Here is a 22,211-nt window from a genome sequence, read left to right on the forward strand (position 1 = left end):
ATCCATATTGTATACTTATGCAGCATAAATTGGAAGTCTTCTGTCTCGCTCCACTTGTGTGTACTTATTGGAACCTCGCTGGGTATATCTTTAGCAGTAGAAGAGGCATATGATGCAAGAAAGCAAGCTTATACAGCATCAGCCAAAAAAAAAAAAAAAATCTATTTCACCTATCCATTCCCTCCAAAAGTTTGTCTTGTTCTGCCTTGGAATTTATTTAAGCCGTCACCCTGAGGTGTGTAATCTGACCAAGAGGAAGAATCCCATCAGCATTGAGCTCGCTCAAACACACCTCAATCAGATCACCTCATGGGTGCCTAGTTTCCAAATGCTGCAATTTGCAGAATTTAAGCTTTTCTTGGTAAGAGCAAACCTTTCTTCCCCTCACCAATCTTGTTGCCCTTCTCTGTACTCGTTCCAGCAGCTCTACATCCTTCCTAAAATGAGGCCTTCAGACCAGTATGCGGTACTCAACGTGTAGTCTGACCATTGCCTTATACAAGGGTATAATCACCTCCTTATTCCTGTATACCATCGACAACATCCCATGAGCTGCTCTTGCAAACTGACTGCTCTGCTCAGTCTTTTTCATTCTCCACTACCCTGAGCATGGTGCCGCTCAGTTGGTATCATAATAAACCAAGTGAAAATTTTCCTGCTGGCCTCAGATTGGATGAGCTCGTGCACAGTTGTAAAGTTGATATTCAATATGTATTCCAAGGTATTTCTATGTGAGACTCACTGAGGATGCTATACTTTCTTAAAATTAGGTCTAGAAGCCTAATGTTAAGAAAGATGCAGATCTCTTGAAATATGTGCGGAGAAGAGGACCGGACTAATCAAGAACATAAAGGAATTCTCTTATCACAAAAGACTTTGGTTCTGCACATTGTAGTGCTTGAAAACTAGGCACTTGTGAGACCTGGTTGAAGTGCGTAAGCTTTAAATGGATTGAGTAAACTTAATGATGGTATTCTAACTAGTTGCGGCTTGTGACTCTGACGTTTGGGGGTGCTGTGTCTTAAAGTTACATTAAATTGCCTTGGTTATAAGATATGTAGACATACACAGTAATAATAATAATAAGTTAAAAATACTACAAAAAAATTAACTAGACATTTACCGTTAACAGACTTGAACTTTTATTTAAAAACAAAATCCATTCTTCGGTTTTTATTTGTTGAAAATAGATTAATAACTTTTTCATTCAAGTTGGTGCACTGTTGACCAAGCTTTTCTCTATTGAAAGCATTGCTTGAGCAATTAATCTTTTCTGATTCATAGTGCTCCTTAAAAATGTTTTTATTCTTTTTAATGTTGAATGGCAGCTTTCGGGCTCTGAAGTAGTTATTGGAATGGTCAAAAGAACTTTTATGGGTTTTGTAAGTTCACCAAGAACTTCAGATAGATTATTTTTTGAGATAAATTTCAGCATGTCAGCTAATTTCCAATAATTGTGTAGATCATGTCTGCTGTAGAAAACTTGTAATTCCGTAAGACGTTTTCTCTTTCAATACCTCCCGTACCTCTTCCATGGGCATTTTTGTACGAAAAATAACAAACTTCTCCTTGTTAAACAATTTAGCAGCAATTAATTGCTTTGTAAAAGAATATCTCTCACCTATGTCAACACTTATATAGTTGCAAACTTCCTTCGTTTCAATCATGAGTGTTTTTAAAGAATTTTCACAGTACATTGAATTCTTGATTTTTAAAATGGCATTCTTAAAGTTTCCTATATATTCATGTATTTTAACTGCCTCAGTTTCTCTAGATTGCATTTGAGTATAAATAACTTCCACGTGAGCATTAATAAAGGCACATGATGCAAGAAATCAAGCTTATGTAGTATCAGCCAAAAAAAACCAAAAAAAAAAAACCACCCCTACTCATTTCACCCATCCACTCATTAGATTTAAGCCTTTATTTGTAAGAACAACCCCTTGTTCCATTCACTGATCTTGTTACCCTTCTCTGCACTTGCTCCAGCAGCTCTACATCCTTCTTAAAATGGGGCCTCCAGACCTGTATGTAGTACTGAAGGTGTGGCTTGACCATTGCCTTTTACAAGGGGATAATCACCTCCTTATCACTGCTAGAAAAATTCCTGTATATCATTGACAAGACACCATGAGCTACTCTTTCAGACCGTCTGCACTGTTCAGAAAATTTCATATCTGCTTGCACAATTACTCCCAGGTCCTTTTCATTCTCTACTACTGTCAGTGTAGTACCACCCAGTTGATGCATTACTCTGGGGTTACTGCTTCCCATATGCAGTACTTTACATATGTCAATGTTCAACTTCAGTAGCCACCTCTCAGCCCACCTGCTCAACGTTTCTGGAACCTGTTGTAGCAGCGTACTGTCATTAGTGTCATTAACAACCCTGCATATCATCTGAAAACTTGGACATTAAGTCTGATATACCGTCATCAACGTCATTAATAAATACAGAAAACAACAATGGACACAACACTGTGAAACCTTGGGGACTCCATTAATAATAATAGTTCCACAAAGAACAGTGTCCATTGATTACCACTCTGTCTTCTCCCACTCAACCATCCCTTTATCCATAGCAGCAATTTGCCTCCAATGCCACACTGCTCCAATTTGTGCAGCAGTGTTCCATGTGCAACAATATCAAAAGTCTTTCTAAGATCCAAATATATGATATCAGAATTATTCTTTGCATACAGTTCTTTTGTGACAACATCAGAGTATGCAATCAAATTGGTCAGACAAGACTTTCCCTTAATAAAACTATGCTGTGTCCAAGCTATAACTTAAGTCTTGTCTAGATGATCCTGCAATGCTTTAACCAGGGCCTCCATTAATTTTCCTGGATCAGAAGTTAAACTAACAGGTCTGTAATTACATGTGTCACACTCTGATCCTTCTTTGTGGATTGGGGTCACATTTCACATCTCCAGTCCCTGGGTATCTCCACTGAGTCCAAGGAAGCTCTCATAATTATGTCTAAGGGTTTCCTTACTTTCTTTGCTGTTTCCTTTAATATAACTGGATAGATTCCATCCACCCCAGGTGCCTTTCTTATGTTTATCTTCAACAATTTCTCTTCCTCTTTACTCTGAGTTATTACAAGATCATCTAGCTTACTGCCAGAGTTTAATACGCCTCTGGCATTCCCCTCCCTGAACAAGTGTGAATGTAGATGCAAAATATTCATTTAGTTTGTTAGCTACCTGAGCAGAATCATCATCAGTTAGCATTAGTAGAAGCACACGATGCAAGAAAACAAGCTTATGCAGCATCAGCCAAAAAAAAAAAAAAAAAAAAAACCCTCCCATTTCGGTGACTCCATTCGTTCCAAATGCCTGTCCAGCTCAGCCTTAAATTTATTTAGGCTCTGAACTTCCACAACAAAAGACGGAAGTGTGTTCCACCAATCAACTACCTGCTGGCTAAAGCCAAATTTTCACACATCTATTCTACAACTGTCTTTCCTCAATTTGAAACTTTGCCCCATCAAGTTCTTAATCTGAGCAAGAGGAAGAATCCCATCAGCATTCAGTATATCATTGCTCATCCCATTCAAGGCCTTATACACCTCAATCAGATCACCTTGCAGGTGCCTATTCTCCAGACTCTTAAATTTACAGAACTTGAGGCCTGTCTTAGTAAGAGCACCCCTTTGTTCACCTCAACAATCTTGTTGCCCTTCTTTGTACTTGGTCTAGCAATGCTACATCCTTCCTAAAATGAGGCCTCTAGACCAATACACAGTACTCTAGGTGTGGCCTGACCATTGCCTTCTATAACACGATAATCACCTCCCTGTCCCTGCTAGCAAAATTCCTATATATCATTGACAAGACTCCATGACCTGCCATGGCAGCCCGTCTGCACTGATCAGCGAACTTCATATTTGACTGCACAATTACCTCCAGGTCTTTTTCACTTTCCACTTCCCTGAGTGTAGTACCACACAGTTGGTACGTTTCTCTTGAGTTATTGTTACTTATATGCAGTACTTTGCATTTGTCAATGTTAAATTTCAGTTGCCACTTCTCAGCCCATTAAGCCAACTTATCTAGATCCAGTTGGAGTAGTATACCATATTTACTGTCGTTAACAACCCTGCCAACCTTTGTATCATCTGCAAACTTGGACATTAAACCTGATATACCTTTATCAATATCATTGATAAATATACAAAAGAACAATAGGCCCAACACTGAACCCTGGGGGATTCCACTAATAACATTTGTCTACAAAGAGCAGTGTCTATCGATTATCACTCTCTGTCATCTCCCACTCAACCATCCCTTTATCCATTGTAGCAGTTTCGGCGCCTCCGTAGCCAGGTGGGAAGGAGCAGCAGTGCGTAGCACACGCTTCTTGATTAGACCGGGGTTCGAGCCCGTCACCACCAAATACGGAGGATGCGGAAAGGTCAGGGAATGACCACCGCATATCCCGGAGCAATGTGGCCTTAGTTGCTAATGCTCCTAAAAACCAAATAACAACAACATTGTAGCAATTTACCCTTAATGCCGTACCTCTCCAATTTGTACAGCATTCTTCCATGTGCAACAGTATCAAAAGCTTTCCTGAAATCCAAGTATATGATATCAAAATTATTTTTGGCATTCATTTCGTTTGTGACCACATCATAGTATCCAATCAAACTGGTCAGACAAGACCTCCGTTTAACAAACCCATGCTATGTCTTAACTGTTATTACAGTCTTGTGTAGATTATCCTGCAATGCTTCTTTAACCAGTGATTCCATTATTTTATCTAGAACACAAATTAAACTAACAGATCTATAGTTACTTGTGTCATCTTTTGTGCCCCCTTTGTGAATTGGTGATACATTTGCAGACCTCCAGTCCATTGGGACCTCCCCTGAGTCCAAGGAAGCTCTTATAATTATTGCTAAGGGTTTGCTTACTTCCTTTGCTGCTTCTTTTAATTTAACTGGATATATCCCATCCACCCCAGGTTCCGTTTTTATATTTAACTTCAACAATTTCTCCTCCACTTTGCTCTCAGTTATTACAATATTACTTGGCTCCCTGTTAGATAAACCTAGAGTTTATCTAACAGGGAGCTCTTGGCTCCCTAGAGTTTGATAAACTTCTGGCATTCCCATCCTTGAATAACTCCTCGTGTGAATTTAGATGTAAAATACTCATTCAGTGTATCAGCTACCTGAGCATGAATATCAATAGTCAACCCATCTATGTTTAATGGTCCAATCTGATTCATCCCTTTCCTTCTAGAGTTAACATAAGTAAAAAACTCTTTGCTGTTTTTCTTTGCCAAGGATTTCTCGTAATCTGCCTACACCTGCCTAACCTCCATTGTGACTTAATTACAGACTAGTTTATATCTGCCATAGGCTTCTGTGTCACTTGATACTTTATATGCATCTCATACATTTTCTTCTCTGCCACGAGCTTCATTAATTCATCTGACATACATTTAGGCCTAAACATTGGACAATATTTCTTAGTTGGAAGGAAAAGCCTTGTAGCCTCCAAAATAAAGTCACTAAAGGCTTTCCATTTTGAATCCAACGTTGGTAACATCATCAGTTGCTCCCACTGTACAGAATTTAAAAACTGTCTGAGACCCCTGTAGTCACCTTTGCAAAAGCAAAAGCCCTTCCCTTTAGCCTTGATGGTAGTAACATCTTTAAGTAATTTCCACATCAGTACATTGTGATCACTGTCACCCAGTGGTTCCTTTATCTGCAAATTCTTAATGCATGAATAATCACTGCTGATAATCAGATCAAGAGTATTACTCCCTCTGGTTGCCTGTCGAACATGTTGCCATAGAAAACAGTCATCCAGTAAAAAAAATTCCAAAAGTCTTGCTAGTGTGTGAGTGACCAATCCACAAGTTCCAGTCAATATCTGGAAAGTTAAAATCCTCCATTATAAGACATTCCAATTTACTGCCCACTCTTTTTCTCTGCACAATTGCTCAATATACTTATCAGATTCATTAGGCCTATAACACACACCTCTTCTCATTTTTCCTTTCCCAGTGCTTATGTCACACCAAACAGACTCAACATTGCATTGTCCACCAATATCAATTGGATGCATTTATTTAGATTTTATATGTTTCTTAACTAACAGCATAACCCCTACCTCCTTCCTGTCCTTTCTGTACACATTGTACTCTCCCAAATTCTAATTCTGCGCTGCTTATGTCTGTGTGACACAACATCTCTGATCCCAACAATATCTGCCTTTGATGTCTTGACTACAACTTCAAGCTCATAAAATTTATTAACTATACTCCTAGCATTGGTGTACATGCAAGTATACATGCACCTGTTTCTATTCTTAGTTACCCTAAATAGCCAATGTATTTATGTGTTCCACTATTACTCCCAGCTGTCCTGGAAATCTCCATTGCCTTACTTTTCAAGCTGCTGCTTATTCTAATAGAAGCAGTGCAAGAATCACTTTTGCCTCTGCCTGCGGCCACCTTTTAGTCTGTGTATCCCTTGAAAAGCTAGCAGTTTTCTGACCCACCTAACACTTCCTTGATAGTACCCCATCCCTGTAGAACCAATCGCTACTGTCAACAAGCACAGACAAAGCTGAAAAATATTCTACCTCTTGAGCCTTCACAATCAATGATCAACAAAGCTCTCATCATATAGACCCTCCTATTGTGTCTTGGTAGAATTGCAGACACTTTCACATTCAACACCTAACTCGCAACTTTTTTTCAACATTGACCTGTACTTGTTGAGTAAATCTGCAGATCTTACTCTTAATGTCAGCAGTTCCAATGTGTACAATATCACCTTTTGTGGCCTTCAAAGATGATATCTGCTTTACAACATTATCAACTTTTGCCCCTGGCAGACATACCCTGGTTCTATTCCACCTATCCTTCATGCATAGTATATTTCTCATCTCCCTGACAATAGAGTCGGCAACAATAACTAGTTCCTTTGGGAACAGAGCAATCTGCCTTGGGAATTTCCTCTGTGTTGCTTGATACACAGTGGGGAGCCCTGCTGTTGAGCTGGGCAGCTGAGAACTTGATGGGCACCTCATATTAATTTCTTTGAGGGTTTTACCTTACACCTCAGGTTCTTCAGAATGCTGCGTTGGTGCCTAATTTCTTGACACTCTATACACCTAGCATTGCACCATCGATATCAAGTGGACTAATCTGATTCATCCCCATCGTTCTAGAGTTTATATAAGTGAAGGACTGTTTGCATCCTTTGCAAAGATTTCTCGTAATCTGCGTTTGCCTGTCTAACCTCCTTTGTGATTTGGTTACAGACCAGCTTATATCTATCATGGCTTCCGTGTCACCTTTTAATTTATATGTATACTATGCATTTTTCTTCTCTGCAACATGTCTAATTAGTTCATCTAACATCCATTTAAGCCTAAATCTTGAACAATATTTTTTCGTTGGTATGTAAAGCCTAGTAGCTTCCAAGAATAATTCTTTGAATGCTTCCCATTTTGAATTTTCTGTTGGTATCATCAGTTGGTCCTATCGTATAGAATTTAAATACTATTTCAGACCACCATAGTCACCTTTAAGAAAGCAGAAATCCTTCCCTTTACCCCTGATGGTAGGTACCGCTTTGATTAAATTGCCCTTCAACACACCGTGATCACTGCCACCTAGTGGTTCCTTTATCTGCAGATTCTTAATGCATGAAGAATCACTACTGATAATCAGATCAAGAGTATTACTCCCATTAGTTGATTCCTGAACATGCTGCTGTAGAAACAATCATCCAATAAATCCCCAAATGCCTTGCTAGTGTGCGAGTGACCAAACCACAAGTTCCAGTCACTATCTGGAAAGTTAAAATCCTCCATTATAAGACATTCTGATTTACTAGCCCACTCTCTTTTTCTGAACAATTACTCATTATACTCATCTGATTCATTAGGCCTATAACACACACACCTACTCTCATTTTTCCTTTCCCAGTGCTTATTTCACACCAAACAGACTCAACACTGCATTGTTCACCAACATCAATTGGATGCACTTCCTTAGATTTTATGTATTTCTTAACTAACAGCTTAACCACTCTTCCCTTCTTGTCTGTCTATACTTCCTGTACACATTGTACTCCCCAAATTCCAACTCCACCTCTCATCTTGGGATATCAGAGATGTGACACCACATCTCTGATATCCCAACAATATCTGCCTTTGATGTCTTGACTAGCACTTCAAGCTCATGAAATTTATTAACTATACTCCTAGCATTGGTGTACATGGAAGTATACATGCGCCTGTTCCTACTCCTAGCCACCCTAATGGAGCCCATGTATTTACTTGTTCCACTATGACTCCCAGCTGTCCTGCAAATCTCCATTACCTTGCTTTCCAGGCTGCTGCTCATTCTAATAGAAGTAGTGCAAGAATCACTTTTGCCTCTGTTTGCATCTATATTTAATCTTTTAGTATGTGTATCCTCCATGCTAGCAGTTTTCCGACCCACCTAACACTGCCTCAATAGCATCAGGAAATGTTCTTGCACCCTTTCTATTTAAGTGTATCCCATCCCTGTAGAAGCAGTCTCTCTTGTGAAAAAGCAAAGACGAAGCTGAAAAAATTCTACCCCTTGAGCCTTGCACAATCTCTCCAGGACCGAATTGATCGACAAGGCTCTCATTATATACTCCTTCATATCGTGTCTAGGCAGAATTGCAGACACTTTCACATTCAACCCTAACTCGTGACTTTTTTTCAACATTGACCTGTACTTGATGAGTAAATCTGCGGATCTCTTACTCTTAATGTCATTAGTTCCAACGTGTACAACAACATCACCTTAAAAGATGATGTCTGCTCTACAATGTCATCAACTTTTGCCCCTGGCAGACATACCGTGGTCCTGTTCCACTACTCCTTGCATAGTATAATCCCCGTCTCCCTGACAATAGAGTCATCAACAAGTTCCTTTGGGACCAGCGCATTCTGCCTTGGAGATTGCCTCTGTTTTGCCTGATGCACAGGAGTGAGCTCTGTTGTTGAGCTGGGCAGCTGAGAGCTTGATGGGCTCCTCATATTAATTTCTTCTATGGCATTTACCCTACACCTCAAGCTCTCATAGATGCCCATCAGAATGCTGAGTTGGCACCTAATTTCTTGACTCTAGACACTGAGCACACACAAAGGCATCCTCCTTGGCTAGATTATGTCCTGTTTTAGAAAGGTTGGCAAACATTTCACATTTCGCACATTTTTTGAGACTGTGATGCATTGGAGGATTGCCCCCTTCATTTCTTCCCTGAGTCACAGCACTCTCACTAGTCTGTGATCTTTGCTTCGCAGCTCAAGTCTGGGTCATGATTTCCGTTTAAATACAATTTAATTAACAATGAAATTTCATAAGATTAATATTATTTTTGATTAATTGATAATACTATAATAAGCTAACAGATTCCTAATACAGTGCTTTGTATTGCGCTTTCTTGTTTTACTTTATATCTTATGCTATCAGTTCAAGATATATATACGTTTAGCTTTTCTTATCGATTACAATATGGCGGCTAGTTCAACAATATTGGCACCAACGCCGGGAGCCATAACTTCCAAAAATCGTTGCTCGAATTCAAAATAAGAAGTTGACGAACGCTACTTAACCTATTTAATATCTCTGTAAAACACAATGTACTATGTTAAATAACGAAGAATGCAGTAAAAATTAAAAATACGTATCCCTGTACATCAGCCAATAATTCACTGACTGTTCTCTTCTGTGACTCGAGTGCCCTCCTCACAATCACCCACATTGTAGCATCATTGATGCATACCTTGATTACTGTGATTAACTACCCTGCCAACCTTCATATCATCTACAAACTTAGACATTGAGCCTGATATGCCTTCATTATTATCATTAATAAATATATAAAACAACAATGTGCCTGGCTGAACCCTGGGGGACTCTACTAATAACTTTAGTCCAAGGAGTGCACCTTGATAACAACTACCTCTTCTCCCACTCAACTGTCCAGTTCTCTGGATAGGGTGCTTTGTGATATATGGGGTAATTCAGTGCTTATTGTTATATAAGAAGAAGAATCTTTATTGCATTATTTAGAATGATAATTTACATAATAGTTGTTGCAACAGCCCGTCATGGCATAGTGGCCAGAGATAATGTCTACAGAGACATTATTTCTGCAATAAACCAAAAATACATAAACAAATAATAGCATAATAAATAAGTGAAATAAATTACAGGAAAATGGAGAAATGACTTGAATATACTACATATATAGAACACTAAGTGAGTGTACAACCATTTGTTTCAAAATACACACTATAGGATATACACTGGATTAATAATGTACATTGCTCAAGACTCAGATTATAATAGTAGTAGCCTTGGCCATCCCATTGAGTATTCTTTTCCTATATTGTCGATCTCGACAGAATTCTTTGAAGTCAACATCTGTCCCGGACTCGAGATAGCATCTGTTGAGGAAGAAACCGGTCTGACAAATGGAGGCATATTTGCAGAGGTCATAGCTGGGGAGTTGCTCGTAGATGTGCCACTGGGATCCTCCATGCACAGTTGTCCCAGAAGGTGGGATAGGAGATGAGACCGGTCACGAGTTTGACTTTTGTGACGAGTCTCCTTTGATTAATGAGTGACTTAAGCCTTGGGATGTTAAGTGTGTTGGCCAAAGCGGTGGTCCAGAGCTATGGAGGCAGGCTAAGTTTGTGGCATGCTCACTTGAGAAGCCAATACTCGGATGAGAAAACTGGTTTGGTTGTAGAGGGAGATGCAGAGGCCCAAATCTCTGCTGCATAGAGAAGTGGCAGATACACTATGGTTTAAATGTATCTCACCATAGTGGATTTGTCTAGATGGTGCAGATGTTGCTTTCATATCCATCTCAGTCTGGCGGCTTTTGTGAGGAGTATGTCTATACGCTGGCCGAAAAGAAGCTTTGGGTCAAATCTGATTCCTAGGTTGATGCAATGTTGGGCAAGCGGAATGGAGGCTCCATTGAGGGCTGAATAGATTTTTGTTGGCTGTTGCTTTAACAAGAAGACCACGATTTCTGACTTCTCAGGATTGATACACAGACCAAATTGTTTGAGGTAGATGCATATTGAGGAGAGAGTGGATGTTTGTTCTTCTGAGATTTGGTGAGGGTCATGGTTTGCCTTAATTGGCGTGAGTAGCATTAGCATTAGCATTAGTAGAGGCATTTGATGCAAAAAAGCAAGCTTATGCAGCATCAGCCAAAAAAAAAAAAAAAAAACCCACATCTACTTCACCCCTCTGTTCGTTCAAAATACCTGTCCAGCTGAGCCTTAAACTTATTTAGGCTATCAACCTCCACTACAAGGGATGGAAGTCTGTTCCACCAACCAACCACCCGCTGGCTAAAGGCAAATTTCCGCACGTCTTTCCTACATCTGTCTTTCCTCAATTTGAATTTATGCCCTCTCAGGTGATTATTCTGAGCTAGAGGAAGAATCCCATCAGCATTGAGCATGCTCAAACCATTCAAGGCTTTATACACCTCTATCAGATCACCTCGCTGGTGCCTAGTCTCCAGACACTGTAATTTGCAAAACTTAAGCCTTTCTTCGTAAGAGCACCCCTTTGTTCCATTCACTAATCTTGTTGCCCTTCTCTGTACTCGTTCCAGCAGCTCTACATCCTTCTTGAAATGAGGCCTCCAGACCTGTATACAGTACTCTAGGTGTGGCCTGACCATTGCCTTATACAAGGGAATAATCACCTCCTTATCCCTGCTGGAAAAATTCCTGTATATCATTGACAATACAGTAATACCCCGAAGTTACGCGATAGGTGGGTCTGACGAAAATCGGGTAAGTCGAATTCGCGTAAGTCGGGGTACAACTTTGCATATAAATACATATAAATTTTGCTTAATTGGGACCAAGGACTAACAAAAACACTAGTTTAGAAGAAAAATATTAATAAAATTGCAGTTCTTTATACATATTAATACAACATATGTATTAAAAAAACAAATGACTTACGTTAAAAAGTTATTTCGATGTCGATGGCTTCATAAAATCTAACAAATTCGTCTGACGACACAGCGCGTTCTTTTTTTCACGCAGAATTTCTTCGTAGCAAGCTAATAATTTTTTTATTTCTTGCTTTGTAGCTATAACGCGTTCTTCGTTGGAGTCTATGTTTTCTAAAATTTTTAAGCCCTTTACAATTGAGCCCTTTTCAATTTTCAACCTGTCAAGTTTGCAGTTGTCATGTGCTTTTCGGCGTTGCTTCATTTAGGCCTGTAAGCACGTGCAATATCACATGGTCTTTCATTTTGCTCAAAGCGTTTCACAATTTCATATTTTTTCTCTATCGACAGAGGCGGACTGGCCATAAGCCTTACCGGGGAAACCCCGGTGGGCCAGTGTGATTTTGGCCATAAACCATAGTATGAGGCCACTACAAATTTTCCCGGGTAAGAATTTTTGATCCAGTCCGCCTCTGTTTATCGATAATTGCTTTTCTTTTTCTCTCTGAATCTGCAGTGTCTTCACCAGGACGCTTCCTTTTCACACCTTTTAATTAAGTATTTTACTCATTTTTAGGGAATAAAGCACAATTACAAAACGAGGAGGCACGCTTGATATGCATAAACAAAGCTGCGCGCATGTAGCAACTGAATAAACAACACCATAAAGGCAGAGATACATTATTAACACCTCACATTTCTAGGGGTTATTACCATAAAACAATAAAAATCCAGTTGCGTTTCTGCTAGTGAAATCTGTTATAAACTGGTAGTAAACTCGATCTAATTGCATTTGCGATTATACCGATAGCTGGAATTGTGTTGGTTTTTACGTTATTATGGTGAAATGTGTTTCCCCTTCACTGATATAAAAAAACATAAAAGCAGCAAAGTTGAATTTTGTTCATCTTTCTCTCATTCTCCGCCGTCGCACCGTATATCGATAACATATGAAAAACGACCTTGAAGATAGTGGGCGGCAGCGTTGCCAAACGAAAAAATCAAGAACCGCGTAACTCCGAGTTCGCGTAAGTCGGGGTATTACTGTACTCCATGATCTACTCTTGCACCCGTCTGCACTGCTCAGAGAACTTCATATCTGCCTGCACAACCACCCCCAAGTCCCTTTCATTCTCTACCACTGTCAGTGTAGTACCACAGAGTTGATACGTTGCTCTGGGGTTGCTGTTTCCCATGTGTAGTACTTTACATTTGTCAATGTTAAACTTCATTTGCCACCTCTCAGCCCATCTGCTCAACCTTTCCAGATCCTGTTGCAGCAGCATTGTGTCAGTAGTGTCCTTGACAACCCTGCCAACCTTTGTAGCGTCTGCAAACTTGGACATTAAGCTTGATATACCATCATCAATATCATTTATAAATACAGAAAACAATAATGGACCCAACACTGAGCCCTGAGGGACTCCACTAATAACATTAGTCCACGATGAGCAGTGTCCATTGATTACCACTCTCTGTCTTCTCCCCCTCAACCACCCCTTTATCCATAGCAGCAATTTGCCTCCAATGTCACACTGCTCCAATTTGTGTAGCAGTCTTCCATGTGCAACAGTATCAAAAGCCTTTCTAAGATCCAAGTATATAATATCAAAGCTATTCCCTGCATCCAGTTCTTTTGTGACTACATCATAGTATCCAATCAAATTGGTCAGGCAAGACTTCCCCTTAACAAAACCATGCTGTGTCTGAGCTATAACTGAAGTCTTGTCTAAATGATCCTGCAGTGCTTCTTTAACCAGTGCCTCCATTAATTTTCCTGGAACAGTAGTTAAGCTCACAGGTCTATAATTACTTGTGTCAGCCTTTGATCCTCCTTTGTGAATTGGGGTCACATTTGCACATTTCCAGTCTATGGGTACCTCCACTGAGTCCAGGGAAGCTCTCATAATTATGGCTAAGGGTTTGCTTACTTCCTTTGCTGCCTCCTTTAATATAACTGGATAGATCCCATCCACCCCGGGTGCCTTTCTTGTGTTTATCTTCAACAGTTTCTCCTCCACTATACTCCCAGTTATTTCAAGATTCTGTAGCTTACTGCTAGAGTTGAATACACCTCTTGCATTCCCCTCGCTGAATAACTCCTCATGTGTGAATGTCGATGCAAAGTATTCATTTAGTTTGTTAGCTACCTGAGCAGGATCATCAACAGTTGACTCATCAATATCAAGTGGACCAATCTGATTCATGCTCTTCCTTCTAGAGTTTACATAAGTAAAGAACTCTTTGCTGTTTTTCTTTGCATCCCTTGCCAAGGATTTCTCGTAATCTGCCCTCGCCTGCCTAACCTCCTTTGTAACTTGGTTGCATATCAACTTGTATCTATCATAGGCTTCTGTGTCATGTGTTAATTTGTAAGTATCCCATGCATTTTTCTTCTCTGCCATATGCCTCATTAGTTCATCTGACATCCATTTAGGCCTAAACCTTGAACAATATTTCTTAGTTGGTATGTAAAGCCTAGTAGCTTCCAAGATAAGTTCTTTGAATGCTTCCCATTTTGAATTTGCTGTTGGTAACATTATCAGTTGGTCCCACTGTATAGAATTTAAATACTGTCTCAGTCCATCGTAGTCGCCTTTACGGAAGCAATAACCCTTCCCTTTACCCCTAATGGTAGTTACCTCTTTGAGTAAATCCCACTTCAGCACACTGTGATCACTGCCACCTAGTGGTTCATTTATCTGCAGATTCTTAATGCATGAAGAATCACTGCTGATAATCAAATCAAGAGTATTACTCCCTCTAGTTGCCTCCCGAACATGCTGATGTAGAAAACAATCATCCAATAAATCCACAAAAGCCCTGCTAGTGTGTGAGTGACCAGCCCCCAAATTCCAGTCAATATCTGGGAAATTAAAATCTCCCATTATAAGATTCTCTGATTTACTGGCCCACTCTATTTCCCTGTACAGTTTCTTATTATACTCATCAGAGTCATTAGGCCTATAGCACACTCCTACTCTCAATTTTGATCTCCCAATGCTTATGTCACACCAAACTGACTCAACACTGCACTGTCCAGCGATGTCGACTGGCTTCACTTCCTTGGTTTTTATGTGTTTCTTAACTAATAGCATAACCCCTCCCCCCTTCCTATCCTGTCTATCCTTTCTGTAGACGTTGTACTCCCCAAATTCCAGTTCTGCATCCCTTATATCTGTGTGACACCACGTCTCTGATATCCCAACAATATCTGCCTTTGATGTTTTGAGCAATACCTCAAAATCATCAAATTTATTTACTAAACTCCTAGCATTGGTGTACACGCAAGTATACATGCACCTGTTTCTATTCTTAGCTACCCTAAAACAACCCATGTATTTACTTGTACCGCAATGGCTCCCAGCAGTCTCTGAAATATCATGCATCTTGTTTTTCAGGCTTCTGCTCATTCTAATAGAAGCAGTGCAAGAATCTCTTTCACCTCTGCCAGTGGCTACTGTCAATCTATTGGATGCTTCCTATTGGTCTTTGTCTCACCCCAAGCTAGCAGTTTTCCGACCCACCTAACACTGCCTCGATAGCATCAGCAAATATTCTTGCACCCTTTCTATTTAAGTGTATCCCATCCTTGTAGAAGCAATCTCTCCTGTTAACAAGTACAGTCCAGGCTGAAAAAAATGTTACCCCTTGAGCCTTGCACAATCTTTCCAGGGCCGAATTGATCGATAAGGCTCTCATCATATACTCCCTCCTATCGTGTCTGGGCAGAATTGCAGACACTTTCAAATTCAACCGTAATTCTCGGCTTTTGTTCAACAGTGACCTGTACTTGTTAAGTAATTCTGCTGGTCTCCTACTCTTAATATCATTAGTGCCAACGTGTACAACTATATCACCTTTTGTGCCCTAAAAAGATGATATTCGCTCTACAACGTCATCAACCTTTGCCCCTGGCAGACATACCCTGGTCCTGTTCCACCTATCCTTTTTACAAAGCATGTTCCCCGTTTCCCTGACAATAGAGTCACCAAATAGATGATATAAATAGAGTACATTTATATCATCAGTATATACCAGGATATTAAACTTTTGGATTACCAGTGGAGCAATAAGGGCAGTGAAGAGGAGGCCAGATAATACTGCCCCTTGCGGGACTCCAACCAATATTACTTTGCAGTATTGGGCGTTATCTACAGATAATTTGACTATGCGGTTATTTAGCAGAGATGTGAGGAAAGCTAAGATTTCACATCCTATCTGGTAGTGGTTCTCTAGATGGGATGTGCAAGGCATCAAATGCAGATTCAATGTCTACATAGGTGGCTGCCAACTCTTCTCTGTTCTCAGAGGCTGTGAGGATTCTGTTAGTTGTTGCTAGAAGGTTGGTCACAGTTGATCTGTGTGGAAGTGCATAGTGGATTTTTGGTGGGTTGTCTGGCAGGATTTGCTTAGTGAGGATCGGCAACAGTATTTTTTCTAGCAGTTTCAGTTTGAGATCGGTCTGTAATGTTTCACATGATGAAACTCGAATTTTTGGCTTTGGTTTCATTAGGTATTCCCTTCATTGGCATGGGGAGCCATGCTTTGAGAGCACTGAGTTAAAGATATGTAACAGAGGTTTGTAGGATGTAAGGACTCAACCTATTAAGCATACATTGTGGAATCCCATTATGTCCAGTAGTAGAAGTTGCTGGCAGTGAGTTGATGCCAGTAATTAACTCTTGTCTCGGTATTATTATGGTTGTCAATGGGTCAAAACTGGTGTCAAATGTTGGTAGTGAGGGCTGGTTTTTTGGGTTGACAGTGGTGATAAACCTGGTGATGTAGTGAAGCCAGCTTTGGGGATCAAGTTGAGGGTGGGAAACCTGAAGGGGTATCCTTATATGGAACTTTCCCTGTGCGTATGGTCCTGTCAAGGTACGATTTAATCGCTTTGGATTTCAGGTGGGTAAACTCAGCTCGAGCTCTAGAATAGACAGTTCTGTCTGTAATGTTGTGAGACTGCTTCCACAATTTTTGTAGGTGTTGCTTAAGGTTGAATTGCTCTTGAAGGTCGTGGGACTACCATGCTTTAGAGTGAGGGGAGATTGTGATCTTTCTTGTGGCCGCATGGCTTGTCACAGAGATAGTCCAATTAGTAAGGAGGGTGACAGCTAACTGGACATCAAATGACTCGAGGATTGACCAAGGGATAAACGACACTGCCTCAATGCATCTCGGTATGTTTAGGAATGTAGGGCTGGCATGAGACATGGTTTTGGTCTGCTGATTTGGAAGGTGACGATTAGTTGGTAGTTGAAATAGCATTAAAAGTGCATCATGGTCAGAGTTGAGTGCCATCTCTAGAGTTTTATCGATGGTGCTTGGTATGGAGGTTAGTATTATTAGTATTAGATCAAGTTGGTTAGGCCCATGAGTTGGGAATTCGCTGACAAGGCAGAGATCTGTGGTATGAAGGTGAGAGAGGAGCTGCTGCTTTAGGTTGTCAAGTTGAGGGGGTAGATTGAAGTCACCACATACGATGTTGACAGTGGCTGGCTGCAGTTGGTGCAAGTTCCAGTTTGCTACTTCAAGGATAAGATCTTGAGATGGTGATGGGGGCACATGGACTACATTCACTTGAAGTATGGTAGATTGGTACTTGAGTTTGACTGAGTTAGCTTCAAAGTCTTGCGATTTACTTGAAATGGTAGAGATCAGTGTGAAGAGGATTTGTCTATAAAAGATAGCAGTACCTCCTCCTCTTCTCCTGTTATCTCTCGATGTAAAGGTGGACCCGTATCCAGCAGGGACAGTGATCGTAATGCATTCTTGACAGGGTTCTAACCACATTTCTGTGATGCAGAGAAGGTCTAAATGTGCAGCTAATAGTAACTGCTCTAAGGCGTCAATTTTATTTCTGATGCTGCGCATGCTTTGGTAGAGTAGCTGAAGCATAGCTGTCATAGGGATTTTTACCAGGTTGCTGGCCTATGATATTTATTTTTCGGTGGCTTAGGGTAGGAGCGATTGGTGATTCTGGTTGGGATAGCCATGTCCATTTGGTTTGAAGGTAGCATGCATGCAGGAGATGAAAAAGATTGGTGTTTATTAGGGGGTACTGGATATGTGCCACTGAAAGAACTGTGATCATATTCTTGGCCTGGCAATTTTATAACAGAGTCCTGTAGGAGTCAGCTTGTTGGCTTCTAGTGGTTCTTTGCTATGGCTGAGGGGGGGGGGGTCTATCTCGGTCTATCTATGTGAGAGGGCTCATAAAATGGTCAGATTATTGTTCCAATTGGCCTCATGGATGGGAGATTTTATTGAAATCTTTTGGGTTGCATTCCAATTTAAAAGCTGCATAGTTATTACTTCTGACTGGTAGCTATTTTACAGAAACACATATTTGCATTTCTTCTTCAACTACGGCTGTGATTTGGGTGGGAGTCGTATGAGGATCTAGTTTTGAGATGAAGATGCTTGTTCTTGCTTTTGTAGGCTGTTCTATTGCCACAGCTTTGATGTAACTGAGGTGTCCATGACAACTAGGTGCTTTTGTACTGGGGGAATTCGTTGAGTGGGTTCCAGGCAGGTAGCTGGAGGAGTCTTTTTGTGTGCAATGCGAGATCCACTTGCAAATTTAGCCCAGGTTGAGGAATTATCAAAATGGGTATGTTTTCTCCATAGCTAGTTGGTATGGGAAGTAGTAATGGAAGAGCTGTGGACCTCTTTACCAAGGGAGTGCATGATTATGTCCACAGGTTTTGGGTGAGCATATGCCAATATGGAGTTGCCCGGGAAAGGTTGACTTCTCGTGTGACCCAGTGATGTAGTAGGTGGGTGGGAGAATAATGGATTACGCTGGAGCTGTTGAGCCATCATGTGATCATGGTCTTCGCTTCGCTTGCTTAGCTGTTCATTGTGTAGATTTATATGGTCATTGAGTGCTGGCTGGTTGCTTCCTTTGAGGATCAAGCTGGTCTGGCTAGTTTGCAATGTGTTTCCATGGCATTCCATATTGTTGCGGTCTTCTGTTTGTGTGTGTGGGGGGAGGTATCTGGGGCCCACAGTTCGTTTACTCTAAGGTTTGTAATGCTGTCTGTCAAGCCAGACACTTCTTGACATTGAGGGTTTGGTGTCGGGTTGAATTGCGATATAGGTGAGCCAGTCTGATGCCTGGTCGAGTGGTTGGAGCTTGAAGCACGAGGATTGTGTTTAGGACTGCTATCTCCTTTTTTCCTTTTTATCGCATCTAGCAGTGCTTATTGTGATTTTATGCTTTGTAACTGATGATTTAATAGCAAGCCAGTGATGTAGTAGGTGGGTGGGAGATTAGTGAGTATGAGCTCTAGTTTGTTCTGCAAGGATGACAGCTGTTTTTGGAGATCCATTGTGTTGTCATCTCATCTCATTTTTTATTATAATCTGTTCCACATAAACTAAATTTATTTTTTGGGAAATAGCCTCATGACTATCATTATCCGTTTGATCTACTATTTATGGGTCCGATGTGCTTTTGTTGGATTTATCTGTTGCACACATGGATGTGGAGGTTTCTGCGACGGTGTTTGCTACTGTGCAACCCCCTAGGTTCTTCGAACTCCTGGTCATGTTGGCAGGGTCAGATGTGAGGCAAGGAGCGCCATGCATTTTGTATCGAATTCTTGAACGTTTTATGTGAAATTCCAGCACATCTTAAGCAAAAACATGCATTGCAGGTAATACATTTGATATTGTTTTTAATCGCACTGGGCACTTGTGCAGGGCTCTAAATTCTTCATTTTGGCAGACTGACATGAGATTTTAGTAGGTTATAGTAAATTTTGCAGGTGAGGGAAGCAGGTTCGGTTAGTTGCTATTTCAGTCTTATGAGTGTGTTTCCTAGGCAGGAACATTCCTATTAAGCGTTGACCGTAGATTGTTTTAAATGGATTGCTCCAGGCAGAGGTAAGCTTATTATTGGGGGGGGGGGGGAGGTCAAGAGGCTTCAAACAGATTTGTATAAATTTTGTTCTTGTTTAGCATAAGGGATTGCAAGAAGATACGTTGACTACCAGTCATCAGAGCTATATGAACACCTGCTCAGGGCTTGAGGCATGTTACTCTTTAATGAATGAGAGGGAGAAGTGCCCCTAGGGATTTAGGTCATTGGGATTAACAGGAGTTGCATGCCATTCTAACTAGTCACAAACTACAGGAGTAATGCCGCCGACCGGGCTAGCCGAGTGGGTAAAATACCTGCCCGGCAACCCAAAGGTCGCGGGTTCGATTCCCGCCTCGGGCTTGGATCAAAGTACTGCAAAAACCTTGGGAGGTGCAATATGGCCACAGAAGCCGATGCGCTAACAACTACCAAATCAAAAAAAAAACAAAAAAAAACAGGAGTAATGCCATAGCACCCCCCCCCCCCCCCTGTACACAGATGTGCTGAGGAAACTCAACAGTGACAAACCCATCACCAGCATGAACCAGCCAAAGAAGAAAATGCTAATACAGAAGCCTCATCTGGTCATTTTGAAACCAGCCTCACCTGATTCACCGAAGACAAGCAGCGAAATAAAAAATACTGTAATAACCTCACTGACAGATGATTTTAAGACTACAAGGATAAAATCAATTCGGAAAACCTGAAGTACTGGCATGATCATCGAGACTGAGACAGCGGAAGAAGCAAACACGATTCTGAACAATTCCAAGATCCTTACCCTAGGGCTTCAGGCTGAACAACCCAGAGACAAAGGGCCTTCCATCTTGATTTTTGACATCCCCAAGTACCTAGAACCCCCTACAATTGCAGAAGAACTATACACTCAAAATATACAGAAAGATCTACCTGACATGGGCTCATGCTACATAGCCTTCCCTAAATACCAATCAGGCTCAAAACAGGGAACACGATGAACTGGACCTTGGAGCTCGTGCCACCTGCTCGGCGAGTGCACAGCAAAATAGAGTCTATATCAAGTGCAGTTGTCACCGATACAGAGAGCACATTGCAGTGCCTAAATGTTCTAGGTTTGTAGCACACACACCTAACCCACACCTGCATGCAGTCCGAGCAGACATGTGGGCACTGTGAAGAAAATGGACATAGCCACAATGCATGTCCCAGTAAAGCATCAACCCTATATGTGCCAATTGCAAAAACCAAAAGATGGCCTACTCTCACTCGATTTGTGATAATAAGTGTCCAATCTACCAGAAAGCTAAGCGGGCTTTCCAAATGAGAATCAATTATGGGGACACAAAATAAACTATATAATGCCAGCAGGATCAAACTACTTCTTCAACTCAATGCACAAAGGGCCAGAGCTGTTGCTGGCCAATCAACTAAGAAAATCGAAGGGGACAATATTGACATCCTACTGATTCAAAAACCCTATGCCCATGCTAAGGAGGTGAGGGGTTACCCACTGACTTTCAAGATTGTTCATATTTCTAGGGAGACTCCCTGGGCCACTGTTGTGGTACGGAATCCCCACTCACTGTGACAAAAATCTCACATCTTTGCATGGCGTGGGCTGCCTGTGCCCACATCATAAGCTCTCTTGGCGAGTTCTATGTGGTCTCCCTCTACTGTTGCCGAGGGGAAGATATTACCCTGACTATACAATACTTACAGAACCTTAGCACTGAATTTCCTAGTGCCAAGATCCTGATTGGGGCCGACTTGAACTGCCGGTCCCTGGCCTGGCATAGTCAAACACCAGAGTGCTGCGACGCCCAGAACGGACACCTACTGGAACAATTTTTAGCTAACAGCAACCTAACTGTACTGAATAGACCAAATAATCTCCCCACCTTCTGCAGTTCCCTTTGGGAGGCCACTTTGGACATCATCCTTGCTTCGAGATCACTTTCTGGATATATATCTTTGACTAAACTGTGTGAGAGGGATGGACCATATCAGATCTTAGCTAAGCATTATAACCTTAGTTGCTGATGCGCCAATAAAACCCAAATGAAATCAAATCAACCAGTCAATATCTAGAAATTTAAAATACCCCATTACTAGGAATTCTGATTTACTGGCCCACTTTATTTTTCTGTGCAACTGTTCATTGTACTCATCAGAGTCAATATACCTATAACACACTTCTAATCTCAATTTCCCTTTTCCAGTGTTTATGTTACACCAAACTGATTCAACATTGCACTGTTCACCCTTGTCATCTAGTTGCACTTTCTTAGATATTGTGTTTCTTAACTAACAGCATAATTCCTCCTCCCTTCCTACCCTGTCTATCCTTTCTGTACACATTGC

At 41.0% G+C, this 22,211-nt stretch overlaps 1 protein-coding gene across 2 annotated transcripts in view; it reads left to right on the forward strand.

The window, feature by feature from the left end:
* Fnta (farnesyl transferase alpha) overlaps positions 1-22,211 on the forward strand; it is a 248,398-nt gene that overhangs the window by 34,442 nt on the left and 191,745 nt on the right. The window lies entirely within an intron of this gene.

Source organism: Mastigoproctus giganteus, chromosome 5, assembly GCF_048544385.1.
Source record: "Mastigoproctus giganteus isolate SK-2022 chromosome 5, ASM4854438v1, whole genome shotgun sequence".
Classification (NCBI taxonomy): Eukaryota; Metazoa; Arthropoda; class Arachnida; order Uropygi; family Thelyphonidae; genus Mastigoproctus; species Mastigoproctus giganteus.